Source organism: Ochlerotatus camptorhynchus, unplaced genomic scaffold (genome assembly GCF_037179485.1).
Source record: "Ochlerotatus camptorhynchus isolate MF236.1 unplaced genomic scaffold, CSIRO-AGI_Acam_v1.1 ptg000639l, whole genome shotgun sequence".
NCBI classification, from domain to species: Eukaryota; Metazoa; Arthropoda; class Insecta; order Diptera; family Culicidae; genus Ochlerotatus; species Ochlerotatus camptorhynchus.
In genome coordinates this window covers 2166181-2185533 of record NW_027041118.1, presented here as the reverse complement: position 1 = coordinate 2185533, position 19353 = coordinate 2166181, and the positions used below count along the sequence as shown (strand labels likewise).

The 19353-nt window shown below is 40.0% G+C and overlaps 1 protein-coding gene across 2 annotated transcripts in view; it reads right to left on the bottom strand.

Moving 5' to 3' along the window:
* The window catches only part of bol (boule), a 126097-nt gene extending 109569 nt beyond the window's left edge, over positions 1–16528 (bottom strand). Inside the window, exon 1 of one of the 2 annotated variants that reach the window (XM_065237709.1) lies at positions 15568–16528. The gene's annotated coding sequence lies outside the window, so the exon portion shown is untranslated. The remainder of the gene's footprint in view (positions 1–15567) is intronic. The other variant, XM_065237711.1, reaches the window with a different exon arrangement.
* Between the last annotated feature and the right edge of the window lie 2825 nt (positions 16529–19353).

The window sequence follows — 19353 nt, the reverse complement described above, 5'->3', positions numbered from 1 at the left end:
AAGAAATTTGCTCAATTTTTTGGCTCAGCTCTGGTACTCTCTTCGGTCCCAAGCTAATCGGGGCCCCTTCAAAACATAGGAACATCCACGAACCCCTCATTTTATCTGTCAAACTTTAATAGCGAATCAAAACAAACATAGTGTAGTAGTAGAATTTCGACTAGAATGGGGTACGTTAATCGTTTGCTTGGGACCAATAGGCTAGTCAAGTAGTGAACCAATTTAAAATCGTAGGTTTCCACCGGTTAATGATACTGCCTAGGTCCAACTATGATTCAAATTGTAATTAAGAATTTGGACAATGATTCAAACTTTATAGTAAAATTAATGCATTAATAGTCTGCTAACATGAAGTTTACAACTTTTAGTATTATAATACTGCACATAAGTTTGAAAATGTATACAAACATTTCTCTTGTAGACGCTCTAAAGTCAGCCCTGTTGATGAGAAAATGAGTGAATAGAGATTTTTTTTTAAAACATAATAGAGCTGGAATTATTTGGAAAATTCTTATTTAAAATTTAAAAAAAAACAATACAAATGCTTCTCTTGATGACATTGTACTCGTGTGCGGCGATTACAATCAACCTCGTACCGCCTGGTCTGAGGATGAAAATGGCATTCGTCTTGCTTCTTCAACGCTTTTGACTCCGGCGAGTACAGCGTTATTCGACGGTATGGACTTCTTGATCCTGAATCAAGTTAACGTGCAGCTGAATAATTTTGGTCGCACTCTTGATTTGGTTTTCGCGGCCGAAGGTAGCTTTTGTGTAGTATATTCTGTTGATGATCCATTGCTGCCAGTAGATCTGCACCACCCCTACTTAATATTCGCGTTAATGTTGCAGCTGAATGTCCTAGGCTACTTCCGATGGCAAATGTATTCGAAAGAGCACTCAATTACCGCAAAATCGACTTTGATGAGCTTTTCGCTTACCTGTCAGGCCTACGACAGTGTGGATGTACATGACATAGCCTCAAATTTTGGTGTCATCATCCGTCAATGGTTGAACTTAAACGTTCCTACGAAGAGAAAACCTGTCTCTCCTCCTTGGAGTACGCCCCTTCTTCGGAAATCTAAGAAAGAACGCAATCGGTGGCAACGTTATTTCCGGGCGCATAAATCCGTATTTGCAAAAGCTAACTTCAAACGAGCGAGCGAGGGCTACAGAAAGTTGAATGCTTCACGTTTTGAGGGTGCAGTTTAGCTTACGTCGGGATCCGGAATCGATTTTGGGGTTTCATAAACAGCAAGAGGAAAAGCTCATCAGTTCCGCCTAATGTGATCTATGACGGCAAAGAGTCCATTAGTGAAGAAGAAGCATGCAATTTCTTCGGGATGCGTTTCGCATCCATCCTCGAACCAGTGTCATCGTCCGACGTCGAGAATGGATTTATTCCCGGTAGATCTTTTGCTACTAACTTGTTGGATCTAACTACTACCTGTTTTTCGGCTATGGAAGGTAAAGCGCAGGTGGACGTAATCTATACGGACCTATAGGCGGCTTTTGACAAGATTGATCATAAAGTGTTGCTCTGCAAGCTATCGTGGTTGGGAGGCTCAAATCGATTGGTGTCGTGGTTGTCATCGTACTTGACTGGCAGAACGCTGTACGTTAAACACGGATCTTATGTTTCATCGCCATTTGCTAGCACGTCCGGTGTCCAGCAAGGAAGTAATTTGGGACCGTTTGTGTTATTTTTCAATGGCACTGCATCTACCCTTGGCCACAAGTGCAAGCTTGTATATGCTGATGATCTAAAAATCTATGTTGTGGAACACTGCATCGAGGACTGCTTTCTCCTGCAAACACCCGATAATTTATCAATACCACATCGATGATACTGTTCTTAGAATATTGGATCAAGTAACGGATCTTGGTGTCGTAGTGGACTCGAAGCTTTCCTTTCAATCCCAGTATGCGTCGATTATTTCCAAGGCTAATCGTCAACTTGGCTTCATCACTAAGCTTGCCAAGGATTTCACGGATCTACACTGTGAAAAACCATTGTATTGTTCACTCGTAAGGCCGATCCTAGAAAATGCTTTAGTTATATGGGCACCAAACGACGAAACATGGAACCTAAGAATCGAGCATGTGCACCTTAAGTTGACCCGCCTTTGTATGGAAGAGAACTACTTCTCTTTCCGAGGTAACTTCTACAAGCAGACGAAAGGAGCCCCAATGGGAAACCCCCTTTTCATGGCCAACTTGGAGACAATTCTTAAGGAGAAAGGACTATTACCAAACCGTTGGTGGAGGTTTGTTGACGATATCTTCAGCGTAGTTAAAAGGGAAGCCCTTCCACAAATGTTAGATGAGATCAACAGAATTCACAATGTTATTAAATTCACTCACGAGGTGGAAAAGACGGGAAACTCGCATTTCTCGATATTCTAGTCATCAAGGAATCGTCATCATCATCATCTTCGCTTGAATACGAAATTTACAGGAAACCAACAAGCACTAAAAGAGTTATCCCCTATACTTCCAACCATTCGTTCCAGTAGAAAATGGCCGCCTTCCACCACATGATTCATCGGATGCAGACTCTTCCACTCAGCGATACAGGAAAGCTTAAGGAATTACAGTACATCTTCGAAACAGCGAGACTCAACGAATACAAGGAGACCACAATCCAGGCAATCATTGATAAAAAAGCGAGAATTCTACAAAGGAGATTATATATAATCATCACCGCAGCACCTGAACCCTTGAAACGAGTGTCCATTCCATTTGATCATTATATTACTTGTAAGCTAAGACCACTTTTAAAACAATTCGGATTAGATTTAGTTTTCACCAGTAGACATAACCAGTTGAAATCATTGTTAGAATCCACTAAGGACCCAGTTAATTTTTTAGGTAAAGCAGGTGTATATAAAATAAGCTGTTATTATTGTAACAAAGTATACGTAGGACAAACCAAGAGAACTTTAGCAACTAGATTTAAAGAACATATAGCGAAGGTTAATAAGACCAAAAAGCAAGAGGAGAAAGGCCTAACATATGATTTCAAATCAAAGGTTGTAGAACACATCTTCACAGAGGACCACCAACTATCGACGGAGGACATCACGATTTTACGAACCGTATCTACACCATCGAAACTGGATGTTGCAGAGAGCCTCGAGATCAACAAACAACGTAATTCAACTTTACTCAACAGGGATCAAGGAAACGGACACACATGGCTTTTCAAGTTACTACCTAGGACACATCAACGAGTAAGCAGTGGAGTACCTGCTCTTACAGGAAATTAAATTTAAGTTTACCTGGCTTTTAAGTGAAAATGAACCTGTGTTAATATATATTCGGTAAAATGCGATGTTTTTCTTCAGTCGAGTACTAGTACAAGACACTGAAGAAGTCTGCATATTGTAAACGAAATACACGTATTTGTCAAGGATAAGCAAATAAGGTGGTGGAATTAAAGGGAAATTACTTATCTTTCTCTTTATATTAGAACAGATTAATATTTTCCTTCTTATCCTTACTGGTTTCAAAGCCTAAAAGTAAGAAAATCAAGTTGATTTCACATAAATCTTTCAGCTATTATCAGGAGACTCACTCTACTCCCTCACCTGTTCATCGTAACACATCTCTACCGATGTAAGTTTCTCAAAACGTGGCAGAATACGGCCACCAGTGGCAATTGCAATTAGTTCAATTTCAAGGCAGATATGCTTCATTGTATTTCTATTACTTTTACTTAAGGGTCCTGTGCACCACCAGCGGAGCAAAGGGCCAACGTGAAAGACTTCCATCCTGGGCGGCTGCTCGCTTTTGCCTTGACCTGGACCCAGGTCAGATTCCTATCGACTTGCTTAATTTCCTTATTGAGGCTACACCGCCATGAACTCCTGGGTCTGCCACTGCTTCGATGTCCTGCCGGATTCCAATCCAGTGTCTTGCAGATTTCGTTTCCGCCCCGTCGAAGTGTGTGACCTACCCACCTCCACTTTCGCTCTCAAATTTCTGTTGCTATCGGCTTCTGATGACATCGACGATGGAGCTCGGCATTCGAGATCCAATTGTGAGGCCACCAGGTACGAATTATATACCGCAGACATCGGTTGATGAAGATCTGCAGCTTTTGAGTGCTCTCCGCTGATACACACCACGTCTCGCTGGCGTATAACAACACAGATTTCACGTTCGAGTTGAAAATTCGGATTTTGGTGCGTTGACTTATCTGGTTGGATCTCCATACGTTTCGTAAACTCGCAACGGCAGCGTTCGGCTAGGTCATTGAGCTTACTCTGCATATCAGAGCGCCGTTGTGCTAGTAGAGCAACATCATTAGCCAAATCGAAGTCGTTGAGATGCTCCATGGTGATAGGCTGCCAAAGAAGCCCACGGTTCGGTACACGGTCAATTGCACCTACCATGATCTCGTCGATTACGATGAGAAACAGTAGCGGTGATAGTATACATCCTTGTCTCACACCAGCGACTACCCAGGTAGGGTCGAACAAGGCTCCGTTATGCAGAACTCTGCACGTGAAAGCCTCATACTGCGCTTCGATGAGGTTGACGATTTTATCCGGGACTCCCTTGCGTCTCAGGGCGCCCCACAGATTCTCGTGATTGAGACGGTCGAAAGCTTTTTCGTAGACAATGAATACCAAATAAAGGGACTCTTGGAATTCATTGACCTGCTCCAGGATGATGCGGAGCGTAACAATATGGTCCACACAAGATCTTCCGGCACGGAATCCTGCCTGCTGCCGTCGGAGAGTCGCGTCGATCTTCTCCTATATCCGATTCAGGATAAATTTGCACAGAACTTTGCGAACAATACACAGTAACATGATGCCTCGCCAATTGTTGCACACAGTCAGATCCCCCTTCTTTGGGACCTTCACTAAGATGCACTGCATCCAGTCGGCCGGCAAAGTCGCGGTGTCCCAGATATTACAAAATAGTTGATGCAACATTTGTGCGGATAGCATGGGGTCAGCTTTGAGCATCTTTGCTGATATGCGATCGACCCCTGGAGCCTTGTTGGATTTCATGCTTCGGATAGCTGCTTCAATCTCCTGCAGTGATGGGGCCTCGGAATTGACGCGAGTGATGCGCCGCACCCTAGGCGGATCATGCCAAGATGTTGATGGCTGGTTGGCCGTCGAAACTTGAAGAAGTTGTTCGAAGTTGCTCAAACCAGCGTTTCAGCTGGTCAGTGGGGTCGGTAAGCAATTGTCCAGTCGTGTCCTTCACTGGCATCCTCGGGTTTATCCTTGCTCCACTCAGGCGTCGTGAGATATCGTAGAGGAGGCGTATATCGCCAGTGTTTGCGGCTTTCTCCCTACGTCGGCCAGGGAGTTCACCCACGCTCGCTTGTATTTCTATTGCTCTTTGACAAATAACCAGCGTAGTCCTAGTATCCTAGTGAAAAATCCCATACTCATGCAGCTTGCGGTAATTCTTAGCCGAAATTCCGTCTAACATACGCTTTTACTATGGCAGTTCAGACTGGTAGGTTAGGAAGGTCAGTTTGAAATCTAGTTGCAAGTCTGGACGACAACGGCATCATTAACCTCCAGTTAAGCAATAGAATTCTAAACTTTGATATCGCACTGAACAGCCAGGTCGAAATCATAAATAATTCGGATCGGATAAATTCTCGATCCAACAGTAGCCCCTGCACCAACTGGTTCGCTGAAAGAAAATTGTGTTTTGATGATCTATTTCATAAGTAGAATTTAAGTACTTGCCCATAAACATGATAAAAATGCTTCATTTAATTTTAACAGATTGAAGTAATACATTGACGGAATATACAACAACAAATAACTACATTACAACGATTGAAAAAAAAAATCAAAAACTTAAAATACTTAAGATTACTTATCAGATACTTGGAAATACCTAATTGATACTAGAGCTATAGTTTAGAGTGGGATGCCCCTAGTAAAAAGATAAATGTGGGCACCATTAAATTTAATGTCAAAACATGATCCTAATTAGAGAGAGTCTAGTCTATAGACCCTCTCTAATCCTATTTATTGCGCGAAACACCAAGTCACAAACATTCTAGATTGCATTCCTGACCCACCGTGCAATGTTCCCTTAAATATAGAATTTGAGAGACATGACTATATTTACCGAGATTTATTAAATTATGATTAATCATACTTTATTAAAACACAACTTTCCCCATGATATCCAATTCAAAGGCAGGTATTCACTATCCGCGAAATTATGAAATGATTTGCTATGTACCTTTACAACCTACTCCAAACCATGTTGGCTGCCAGGGCTGCAAAGCAGAAAATAAACCTGATCTCCATTCCCAGATCAATGAAATCAAACTTCGTTTTAGCCTGTCCGTGTTTTGGTCCGCGACCACGCTTTTTGTGGTGTTGTTTTGTTTTCGAGGAACCAGATCTGCGCCGCTGGCTGGCTGGTTGAAGATCACATTAATACTTGTGTTGGTACATCTGCGGGAGGACCCGTGGTAGAGGAAAGCAAATAGATATGCGAGTGGAATAGAAGAAAAACAACAACAGCAGCAGAAATGAATAAAAAAAAAACTTGCTCCAATGATGATCGCGTCTTGACTGAGGCTAGAGTTAGGGTCCGAAAGTGAAAGCTGGGGAGAGCATTTTTTTTACGAGTGCGCCTGCTTGAACTGACGCACGTCGCGGCACGATGTTTGGACTCTAATACGTGCGACGGCTCTAGCCAATGACTTTCCGAAATGACTTCGATTGTAGATTAATGCGGAACTGGTATTCAGTGCCGCGTGGCTGTTTGTCGAAAACGAATGGAACAGGTTTCAAGTTGGGAAAGTCCTTCTGAACGGAAAACTGCTAAATTCCCTTTTCAAGTACCATTTTAATAACGGAGACATATCGATTACATCATACAGATAGAGACATTCAGACAGCACCGTCGTCTTCTTTCCAATTGCTATTATCAGCATGCCCATTGGCATAGGCATGGGGCACCCATTTGGAAATTAGGTTCCCTACATTTCCATCCCATGCATACTAGAGAGACAGACAGACAGACAGACCAACCGATAGATAGACAGACCGACAGAAAGACAAGCAGAGAGAGAGAGAGAGAGAGAGAGAGATAGAGTGCCATCCCACTGATTTGTGCACACTCAGATGGGATCCAATAGCAATAGCACACAAAATGTCTCTATGGCTTCTAGTCGCCGATGATCAGATAAATTTGGTCTCGTAATTGGTATTCTATAGTACACAGGCACAAAGTGTGATCCTATATTCTGTTTTTTTGTGTTGTTTGATTCCTACTATCTTTCTCAGTTGATTAAAGTGAAACTTTATCGGTCATTCGAAGGCCAATTTTATTTTTAAGCCTATTTAATTGTCATTTTGGACGGGTTTTTGGGCTCGTCGAAACCTGGACCAGTCACGACGACTGGGTATGTTTACACAGAAAAATCGTTACAATTTTTATGAAAAAACTGTAAATTAGCTCTTGGTGCTATAATAATAGGAAAGAGAACGTATAATGTACACACTAAAAACATGTACAATGGGTTGTTTTACGGTGTTGTGCTGTGACTACTACATTTTATGTCGTTTTTTGCCCAAGGCAGATGTGCCATTATCATCTCTGTACTCCCGATTTATTTGCCTCTCGCAGATGAGAGTGGATGGTGGTACTCTGGGAAAGTGTTGCCATCAGTTGGTAATGGTCGTTTGTTTTTTTTTTGCAATGAATCATGCATTAAATTTGTAAATTATACGAATTATACATTGTTCACATTTAAGCAACATTGACAGATTCTCTTGGTCGACTTTCTTGACGTCCCCAGCTATTTTCAGCACACACATCGATAAAAAAATGCTATTATCTAGCTTGTAATCTGACAAACACGACAAGCAATGGTTCTGTACTCAAGTTATTAACGAAAGAGAAAATCGATGAAGAGAATCGAGTAATGTAACTTAGAGCCTATTGCTTTGTTTAGCTTGAATTATTTCGCTAATTTAAAGTTAAAGATTGTAATCAGTTTGCTCAAGGTAATGAACTATCGTTAGGAGTGATAAGTTTAGGTTGAGCTAACGTCCATTGTAATGTTATAAAACAAGCTTTATTAAAAGTAGTGACTATTATCATTCAAAAATAAAATGAATTTGTTAATAATAATACAGGGTGTCGACTCGATGATGAGTAATAAATTCCCTGATATTCCTAGATTTTCCAGCCGATTTTCAGAAAAAAAATCTCAGGCAGGGTTGGAGTATTAGAAATAAAGGAAATCAAAAAATAAATTCAGCTTACTCATTACAGTTTAATACGTGAAATTACAGTATTATACTTAATAGGCAAATTATTACTGTATGGGTTAATAACAGAGTAAATTATCAAGCTCGTTATTTATTAACCCTTTGATTGCACAAATTATCTTGGTTCATATTAGGGGGTTAGGTTAATAGGCACAATTTTTTACAGTTTTGGATGTTCCTATTTTGGTTCCTATAATAGAGAAAATCATTGTACATATGTAAAAATCTGCCATTATTCGAGCTAAAGTCCTAAACCGCACCTATAGAAACTCCACTTAAATACATATTCTTTAGAAATACATTAATTTTTTTTAGATTCATAGGTTTTAAATATTAGCTGGAAGGTTTTGGTTAGTTTTGTTAAATATTGATACTTGATATGAGGAATTATTATTACAATAAATACGCGAATTTATTTAATATATTTGATAATAAAATATACCTCGGGATCTTGGGGTAAGAATTTTTTTTAAACATTTTAATGCTTATGCATCGGAAGGGAAGTAAAGCCGTTTGCCCCAGTCCATGAGCTGATGGGTCGATAACAAGGGTCCAGGTGTCGGTAGTATTGGAACTCAGAACGGAAAATAAAATCGACGGAAGAACAAATCTAGCAAAAAAAAAACTACAAGGGACAGCCACATGGGGTTGTGCGAACAGTTAACGTAGGACTACGCTCACACATGTTAACTATTTTCATCCAAAGTTATTTAAAATTCCCGATATTATTATGAAATCCGTTGATTTCTTCAGAAGTGTATTAGGGGAAATGGCTCTAATGTTGGCCTATGGATCTAAGATTGGGCCCATCGCCAAAAATTTACTATTTACAACTATATCTAGCTGAACGCGTCATTGAGACGGTACTTTTGGATATTGTTGGTCGCTATTGAAAATTTAGTCGTTTGCTGAATTTATGTATGGGTCCAAATTAGGGGAATTAAGGCTGACATTTCGTCCATTTCCCCTAATTGATAAGTGTCCATTTTTCATTTATAGCTAATAAGATTTTTTTTCAGTTCATGTGTAATTAAGAATAATTAGAAAATGTGTTAGAAAATATTTCAAACTAACTCTTTCTTTGAAAATTGTGGTGGCCCTGAAAAGGGCTATTTCTATGGTTTGTGGCTCTGAAAAGAGCCAGTTTGATGCGGCAATATTTCTTGATCTCAGTAATGGCTATATCAATCTTTATTCAAGGTTAGGGGGATTAGGGGCATAATGAACACACGGGGCGAAATGGACACCCTCAAAATAACAAAATCTTTTAAATTTAAACGGAAATGTAAGTTGTTAATCATTTTTACCACTATCAAACATATAATTTTTCAATAAAACAGTTGATATCCTCTTTTAACCACCGAAATATATGAAAAATTAGAAATCATAACCCAAGGGTTTGAAATATTATAATTTCTAACCAGAGCAAAATAAGGTTTTACGAACGTTTCAGAATATTTATTATCAATTACTTATTTGTCCCGAACACGTTCTTTGTATCGCTGCTGAATGTTGACATTAATCACAATATTGTTTTTTGCAATAATTTATTTTAAAAAAATGCTTTCAAATTAATATAGTCGATTAGGGGCGGAACGAACACCTCTAGTAGGGGCAAAATGAACACCACTTGATTCTGGAATCTAACCTCAACGCTCACATTGTTGACTTGTTTACATTGTTTACCTACGCAGTGTTTTGGTGGCAGTGATGGTGCGAACGTACAAAAGACAATCGGGAAGGCAGCAATGGAGTGGAGTGGAACGTCCATCAAACGAGCAGCCACGGACCATGGAATTCCAAGACCTACGCTGATCCGCTATCTGAAAACTGCAGAAGTACTTGGCCAGGAGGTGAAGCAAATCGGCTCATTCAAAACAGTTTTCATACCTCCCGAGGAAGCTGTTTTAATGGCCCACATTTTGGACTTTGAGGTTCGATGCTACGGAATTACCACCTGCGATATCCGGAGCCTTGGCTTCCAGCTGACCGAACGCAACGGGTTCGTTCAATACGAAGACACAGCTGGCTGGTTGGGATTGGCTTCACGGTTTTCGGAAGCGTCATCCCAAACTTTCGCTCTGTACTCCTGATGCCACCTCAGCTGCAAGGTTGCAAGCATTCAACAAGATAGCGGTCGACAACTTCTTCGATGTGCTGCATCGTGAGATGGATGGAGGCAAATTCAGTGCCAGCAGGATCTTCAACGTTGATGAAACCTCTGTGCTCACCGTAAGTTGTACACATTTTCAAATAAAATACATGTTTTGACTCATTTTGTATTCTTAGGTGCAAACGAAACGTTCCAAAGTATTTGCCTTGAAAGGCCGATGACAGGTAGAAGCTGTGACAACGGCGGAAAGAGGGCTACTTTCCACTGCAAGCATTTGCATGTCAGCAACGGGACAAATACTGCCACCTATGATGATATTCCCTAGGACCCGTTTGACTACCAGTCTTATGAAGGTGCTCCACCAGACACGGTATTTGTCTGCAACACTTCCGGTTGGATGACTGTGAAAGAATTCAACACCCGGTTCGAGCATTTTCTAAAGCGCACGCGTCCAACAGCTGATAATCCGGTTCTTTTGATTTTGGACGGTCATTCTTCACATACGAAGAACCTTGGCTTTATTGAAAGAGCGCGTGAGTGCCATGTGACCCCCCTCCATTGCAGCCACAAACTACAGCCTCTCGACATAAGCTACATGGGGCCGCTCAAGACGGCTTTCTCGAAGGAAGTGGAGAGTTTCCTCAAATGCAATCCTGGTAGGGTTGTCACCCTGAACGAAATCAGCCGGCTTTTTGGTTAGGCTTTCATGAAGACTTCTAACGCGGCTCTTGGTGTCAACGGATTCCGTAAGGCAGGAATTTTTCCGCTGAACCGGTTTATCTTCAACGATAATGATTTTGCGCCGGCTGACGTAACGGACGTTCTTCCAGCAGACCCAGAAACCGATCGTCCAAGCAATGAATAGACGGTGAAGTGGAGTTAACAAGCAAGCAATATGTTTCTTCAAAAACACGGACGGAACTCTATCGGGTCCAGGGTTGAAGGACGATTTGAGCTGCGTTGCAGCGTTAGAAATCATCTCAACGTTGACATCAATTGCACTCAGCGTTTGACCATTTAGTGGGATGTTCCTGACTGCGAGGGAAACATGGTCGTCACTTAGTCTCTCATCAGTGAACACACTGGCAAAATTGACAGAAAAAAGGCGACAAATATCCTGCGGAGTGGAAGCGACTTCACTGTTCAATTCCATTGACGATGGGAGGCCAGATTCTCTGCGTTGCTCGTTCACGTAGTTCCAGAAGGATTTCGGGTGAAGTTTAAGGTTACGCTGAATACCTCGTTGAAATCGCAGAAAGCATCGACGACTGGCTCGCTGATACTCGTGATTAAGCCTCACGTAGTGATGTTTCAGAGGAAGCGTGCGATGCTTCGTAAATCTTCTCAATGCTGCTCTCTTGATCGACTTCAACCTACGCAGCTCAATCGTCTGCCAGGGAGGGTGAGAGTCTTTGCGTTGAATTCTTTTCGGGACGTGTCTGTCAATGACATATGCCAAGACATGAGAAAAAGTTTGCGCAGCGGCCTCAACGTCGTCATGATCGAGAATGTTCTCCCAGTCCATGTTTGACAACACATCTACAATGCTTCGATGGTCGGCCTTTCGAAAGTCATAAGAAACCGCAGCAGGAAGACTTTCGAAATCACGAACGAGATTGTCCTCAACAGTGACAATCAGAGGAGGATGGTGCGGAACAAGCTTAACTAGTGGACAAGGTGCTGTTGAAATGAACGGAGCATTGTCCTGAGTGCTCACGAAGCAGAGGTCCAAACTACGGTTGTTCTCGTTGACTACGTAGTTAATTTGAGAAAGCGTTGCTACGCTATAGTTATCGAGAAGGCCGATAGCTCCTGCATGAAATACAGAACGTTCTGGATCTGGATAGAGGAAGCCGCTATGGGATGGTCTCCACGAAACGCCTGCTAGGTTAAAGTCCCCAAAAATGAATAGCTCATCAATTGGAGTCGCTCTTTCCATTACTGTGAAGACTGATTGACAGTGAGTCTCGATGAGTTCAAGATCACGAACTCGGTCTGGTGGCATGTACAATGCGCACAAAAATAATGTGCGATCGCCCAGCTAAAGGTACGAATCGGGTAGAGCATCTCCTTTACCAAGCTCATCTGTAATGAGGGATGGTGAGAGGTGTTTCCCCCTGCCACCACTGGCAAAAGGGCTGATCTCCGATTTGCTCATGTACCTCCGATGTGCGGAAACAGTTCTATCGATTGCTTCACACTCAAGTCGCCTCAAAATTGTCCTTGGCTCGCTTTCTACTTTGTATATACAATTTTCGCAATGTTGTACTATAACGGAACTATCAGCTCTATAATTTAATCTCCTCATCTATCGCATAAAATCTCTACTTTAACTCTGATATTTGACGTTAAGCATCTCCGACGATGTAAATCGTTAAATTCACGCATGAAGTAATAATACATGATTAATTAAAGTAGATTATTTTCGTTTTTTATTGATTCTTATAGGAACTCCCTGAAGACTCCTTCCATAAATCCATTTTAAATGCAATTGAATTCTCTTTAGAATTTCCATGCAATTGACATCAGAAATTTCATAAATTTCTGCTTAGAATAATCTTGGACTTCTCCCCTGCATTCAACTGGAAATTCAATTCGTATTCTATTTAGAATTCCCATAGTATTCACTCAGAATTCTCAAAACAAAAATCCATCACAGAATAACTTTGAAAATCTTCTCAGATTTCCTTTGAGATTGAACCCTCAAAATTCGATTCCATTACAATTATTCTTGGAATTTATTTCAAACTCTTAAGAACTCTCTTGGAAGTATCTTCATAATCACCCCAGAATTCTTTTAGAATTATCCGCAGAGACCATCTTTGGAGTTCACGGGATTGTCATGGAATTTTCATCGGAGCCCCTTAGGCAAAATTTCAGAACTAATTTTGAATTCATATTAGAATTGGACCTAGAATCCTCATCCAATCATCATAGAATTCTTCTCAGAACTCTCGTTAAAATTTACTCTCAATTATATTAGAATTATTTCCAAAATTGATTCGAAGCTGAATTTTTGCGTCTCGTATGTGTTAAGCCAAGTTTAACTATGTAGGTAAACCTGGCTTAAGATTTAAGCGGAGATGAAGAAATCGGTCCTCAGAGCACTTAATTTTACATGATACTTTCGTAGTCTGTACTTTGTTATTCTTCTCTGAAATATATTGGTGTCATCCCTAGAATCCTTTGAAATTCTCTTAAATTCACTTTGGATTTTTTTAAAGTTCTTATTATCCTTGAAAGACTTTTGATAATATATCATAGGCAAATACCTTTGGAACGTTTCCAAGATTTACAATTTATTTTCGGGGAAAGGAGGTATATTTTCCTCGATTTTGAATTGAAATTTAAGGCATTTCCCAATAGTTTCACTGGTCAGCCTAGTTAAAATTTTGAATTTTTTAACAGGTATGTATATTTTGTTAAAACTACTGTAGTCTTTCTTAGTGCCAAGTGCTCAATTTAAACATTTTGTTGATATGTTTTTATTTCACTCTATTTTAGTAGTGAAAAGTGACTTTAGTGACTTTTTTTTAGGGAAATAGTGACTTTAGTGACTTTTTGGTGTAAAAAGTGACTTTTTAGTGACTAGCTTCAAAATAGTGACCAAGTCACTAAAAAGTGACCTGCTACTAGCCCTGCCAGTATCCCTTTTGGATGGGATGCAATTTTCGCAGGGCTTCTTCTGCAAAGATGATTTTATTCCTTTTGAAACGGATAATCGCGTTCTTGGCCATATTCGAAAATGTTAACCGGACTAATGATGAATATTTACACCCTTTGTTCTCAAAAAACAAAAGAAACACTTCAAGCGAATCCATTTTTGGCTTCATCCGTATGACGAGGTAAATCCAAATGCTTGAATTGTTGTTCTGTTTTTCAATCAAGCAGTAGTATCAACCGGTAGTAACTAACGATTTTAAATTGGCTCACACTGAACTAGTCTATCGGTCCCATGTACATCGATGAACGTACCCAATTTTAGTCGAAATTCTAGTACTACACTATGATTGTTTTGATTCGCTATGAAAGTTTGACAGATAAAATGTTTCGAGGGGTGCATCGTTTAGCTTGGGACCGAAGAAAGTACCAGAGCTGAGCCAAAAAATTTAGCACGTTTCTTCGAAACCTTCTGGTCTTAGAGTTTCCTCTATGGTAGTATTGTATTTTTAACAATACAGCCATTCCATAGCGAAACGATATAGTGGTTCTCAGTATTTCGTTAGAAATAGTAGTTTTGCTCCTAATCTCAAAATATTAGGCCCATTTTTTTTTATTGTGTCATTAGGGTGACCATCTCCATGTTACGGTAATGCAAAAACAATTCACTTTTTTTTTAAAAAAAGGCATAAGTTTTGAACGACAGGGCCAATTTTAAAGATCAAAATATGAAATGAAAGGTATTTAAAAACACGTTTTATAAAATATAAAAATATTTAAATAGGGATTTGGTTTTGAAAAACATTGATTTACACAACTGTATGTTGTACATCAGCGATGTTTTTTTTAAAGTTCTGTCTTTTTGAAGTTATCAAGGAGTATTGAGCAAAACTCAAAACTTGTTAAATTCAATAAAATTTAACTATATATATAATTTAGGGGAAAAATAGATTTTTGGACCACCGAAACATGGAAATGGTCACCCTAATGACAACATAAAAAATACTGGTCAAATGGAATGGACTATGGAATAGTTAACTTGAATTCCCGGAATAAGACTCCGTAGAGAGTCGAAACGTCGTATGAAAAAATAGTAGATTGTTGTGTTTTCAATCCCAGACTAAATCCAACTCAAATAGAAAAAAAAAAAAAACTGATACCACTGTCCGTCACTTCACTTCGTGGAGAGCAGAGCAGCACTTAAATGGGCTCGCGTTTTACACACTACCTTGATAGGGCAATTAGATGTGTAAGTGCGTCGTCTCTCGTACTTTCTGTGTCGCAGCAGCAGCTGCTCTATTGCTGTTCTGCTTTCGATATACTAACTAAACCCAGCAGAAGAACCACCACCATCACCAACATCGCATGAGACTATTGCATCGTTGTGTATGTGTGAGAGAAAAAATTATCAATTTCATGCAGATTTTTCACATTTCAATTTTTCCCAAATTCTATTAAATTAATTACTGACTATGAATTTCACACCCAATCCATGCAAGTGGGAGCCGCACGTTATCTTACCTGATTTCGATTAGAAACGACCTGGCTTGGAACAATTACGTATCTCTCCTTTGATCATCAGACGAAATTGTGGAAAATCCTTCCGAAAAAAAATTGCGATCGAAAACACGTCAAAAACACACTCGATAACTTTTTTCTCTTTCTGTAACAATTTAGTGCGCTCCTGGTGCTACGTATCACTGGGCACACTTTATTCCTCTTTTTTCGCTACTAACTCGCACTTTTTCTGCACACGAAAAAGCCTGTATGCTTGTGTTCTAAGGAAAAAAAAACTTTTCTCGAATCCTTTCTTCTCAAGACGTCGTCGTCGTCGTCGTCGTCGTCGCCGTTGTAGGCATAGGCACACAAAAGAAGACTGAATTGAAACCGAAACCAATCGAACCGAAAAATCTCTCCTCCGGGCTGGTTGCTAACTTACTTTTCTGCCTTTATTGCTTGACTGCTGCTGCTGTTGCAGAGGGTTTTTTTTTTTCTTCTTACTCGAACACACTATTTCCTCCTTTTGATTTTCAGTGTAGGGTTTTAAGAGCACTGTGCGCAAACAAAAAAGACTGCTGCGAGAACACACTACACACTACGTGACACAACGAGGAGCAGGTGAACGATTGACACCAGAAAAACACCAAATCAACACCAGCAGTGAACGATTTTCCACCGAATTGAAATTGCACGACGGGGAAACCACACACCTTTTCCGAGCAAATTTTCCCTACTTACTTCTGGGGGCGACCACGGGCACAAGGAAAACCTATATCGTAGGTTGTTGGTACGTGTGTTTCGCGAAGGGAAGAAGGCGAGTGAAAAAATTAAACTGGTTTTCTCTGCTGGTCGCTCGCCGTTTGCTTTTCTCTTGGGCTTTTCTTCTTTCTTGGCTCAGGCTTTTTTTTCTTGGCTGGCTTATTATATTTGCTCTAGGTATCCAATGCTTTCTGCTTTCTGCTGCTTGCTCTCTGATGCGATGATGTGCGACTGAAACTAGACACGGAACGGACTCCTGTTGGCTTGACTTGGATAGGACTGCTATTTAGTGGCGACGAGTGAGTTCCCAGAGTGCTGGATATGACAGCTCAAAGAGACGGCACACTCTCCTGGTGCTCTGCACTACAATAGGAGCAGCACCCAATACATCGCATCGGTGTGTGCTCCGAAACATGAGGAACTTTCTTTCTCCGCGTGCATGCAGTTTTGTGTATTGGAATGCGATTCGAGCGAGAGAAGCGAACGACGATTTTTCGCGTTCATTTTCTGCAGCATGCTCCTGGTTTTGGGATGTTCATTCGGGACAACCACTTCTGTGCTGCATGTTGTGTGCGTTAAACATTCGCAGTCACACGCTCTCTTGGGTACGTTTAGTGATAGTATAGACTTTATCTGGATTTTTTTTTAAATTTTAACAACCTTCCCTTACGATTGAATGAAATTATGGCGGCGCATCATTTTAAAGGTCTAAATCGAGCACATCATGGAATAAATTACTTGTTTGTTTGGGAAAGACTTTTTTCCACTGGATTAGATTATGAGACAAAGAGCATCAATCCCAGGTGCGTTCACATCAAGAAGAATCAAAGTCACATCGCTTGTTTATCGTGAGTCTCTCGAAATTTGTCGTCGTCGGTATCCGGCTTTGAATGGTTAAAACAGCAACTCGATGATAGATAGTATGATGTGACATAAGGGGCTCTGCGACCTTAGACCAACCGTTCTTGCTCATTGAGCAGGACAGTCGAGTTTAATCTCAAGCCCCTCTACGAATACGTGGTAATAACAACAACTCGATCACTCGTGGTGTGTCGTAATATAAGGAGCTCGATTTCCCAGTGGCAAACGTTTTTGCTTACTGAGCAGAAGACCGTGGTTTCAATCTCAAGCTCCTTCTCGTTATAGAATTGTTAGGACATCAATCCAGCTTATCGTTTATCAAAACGAATCCTGCTGCAATGCATACCCTATTATCCAACATTCCAATGATTTCTCGTGAAAAGGCAGCGGATTTCTCGGCTTTCATCAAAGCGAGTGTCACGTCAACAGATTTCTATCCATTCCTTTCGTGGGCAGTCAATCATGTTCATGCTCATGCTCATGAAAGGTTTAGTAGTGTGAAAGATGTTATGAAATTCTTTTCCAAATTCTTATCGCCCCAAAGTAGCTCAAACTGTTTCAACTTCTTCGGATCCAGATTATTTTTCCACTTATCCGCTTCCGTATTCAGCTTTATATAAGTTATCGTCGGAAGATCTCCTTCCGGTAAGCAGCTGCAGTATTGAGCAGAAAACATTAATAAGGTAGAGAACTACTTCGGCTTAATCGCCCATTTTGGGCCTAACGATCAGAAAACTTCAAATAAATCCATGATTTCAGAGTTAACAAGTTATTGATGCGATTGGTACGATACCTTAGTTAATAAGCTACGGAACGAAGTCATTGAGAACGCGTGATATGAAGGTTTGCACCCATAATTCACAAAAACAAAAGAAGCTCTCCGATCGAATCCATTTTTATCTTCATCCGATAGGCCGAAGTGAATTCATTGGCGTTTCAATGGCATTACAATGCGTTAGGCCGAAATTAGAATCCGTAGGCCGAGTTTAGCGTCAAGAAGCAGTGTTAGACTTTTGACAATATCTCAACGAATGGTTTCTCTTTATCAAATTTAACGATACGTACGGAAAGGTAAATAAATTTGGAAGCCATCGGTAATAATAAAATTCCGTTTGGTGCTAAACTGCGCTAGATTTAAAAAGAGTAAGTGCGGGTTGTGCTTAATAGGCCGAAAATGGGGTAGTTAACCCTAATAACAATGATCTCACTGTGCACAAATTAATAATAAGTTTGTTCCTACACAGCAAAAAATATTTCAAAATTGAAATTGCAATATTAACACACTAAAATACGAATGTAATGACGCAACAAACGAGAATTTTGCAGGTATGACGAGTAAAATTACATCGGTGTGCTAATCTAATTTCAGTTCATTCGCTGCCTGAATGCCAAATTATCGGGACCATGATACAGTCACTAAAAATCAAAAGAGATCCATGGTTTTCAGTCACATAGGAGTATTGAGTGAAAATACAAAAATTGATTACTTCAAAACAATATAACTCAACACGGACAGAAACTTGTTTGCATTGAACCAAAAAAAATCTTTTTTTGTGTTTAAACAAGCCATTCCGGTTGCAATTATATTGCATTTTATTGTTTCGATAATACTTATTCAAATAAATTCAAAATAAGATTCTTTTTGTTTTAAGAAGCCACTCTTCAACTGCAACTATTCTTAAAATGACAATATTCTTTTATTAAGCCAACAATTATTAATTTTAATTTAGCATTTATTGGTCCATGGACCATGAATGCAAAAATAACTACCAACCATTCCCTCGTTCCCGGACAAAAATGTAAAAAAATAACACAAAACCGTTCTCGTTTGATTCAGCTCTTTCCCGCATTCGACGTAAATTTTGTGTTTAACAGTGAATTTCGGGAAATAAGTTCAAGATTTCCGAAAATCTAAGGTAGGTAAGTAAGTATGCTGCAGTTGCTAAATATAAACAGTTTTTCTTTATTTTTCCTTGTTTTTTTTTCCGTCGATCTTGTTTTCCGTACTGAGTACCAATGCTCCCGACGCCAGGAAGGCAGCTCTCACACCTGGACCCTACCTATCGACTCATCAACTCATGAACCTCATGAATTTTATGCCTCAGAAAGTTTTTTTTTAATTCAACTGGAATTTTGTTTGCTACTAAAAGAAAACAAAACATTATTGAACATAATTTTATTTCTACT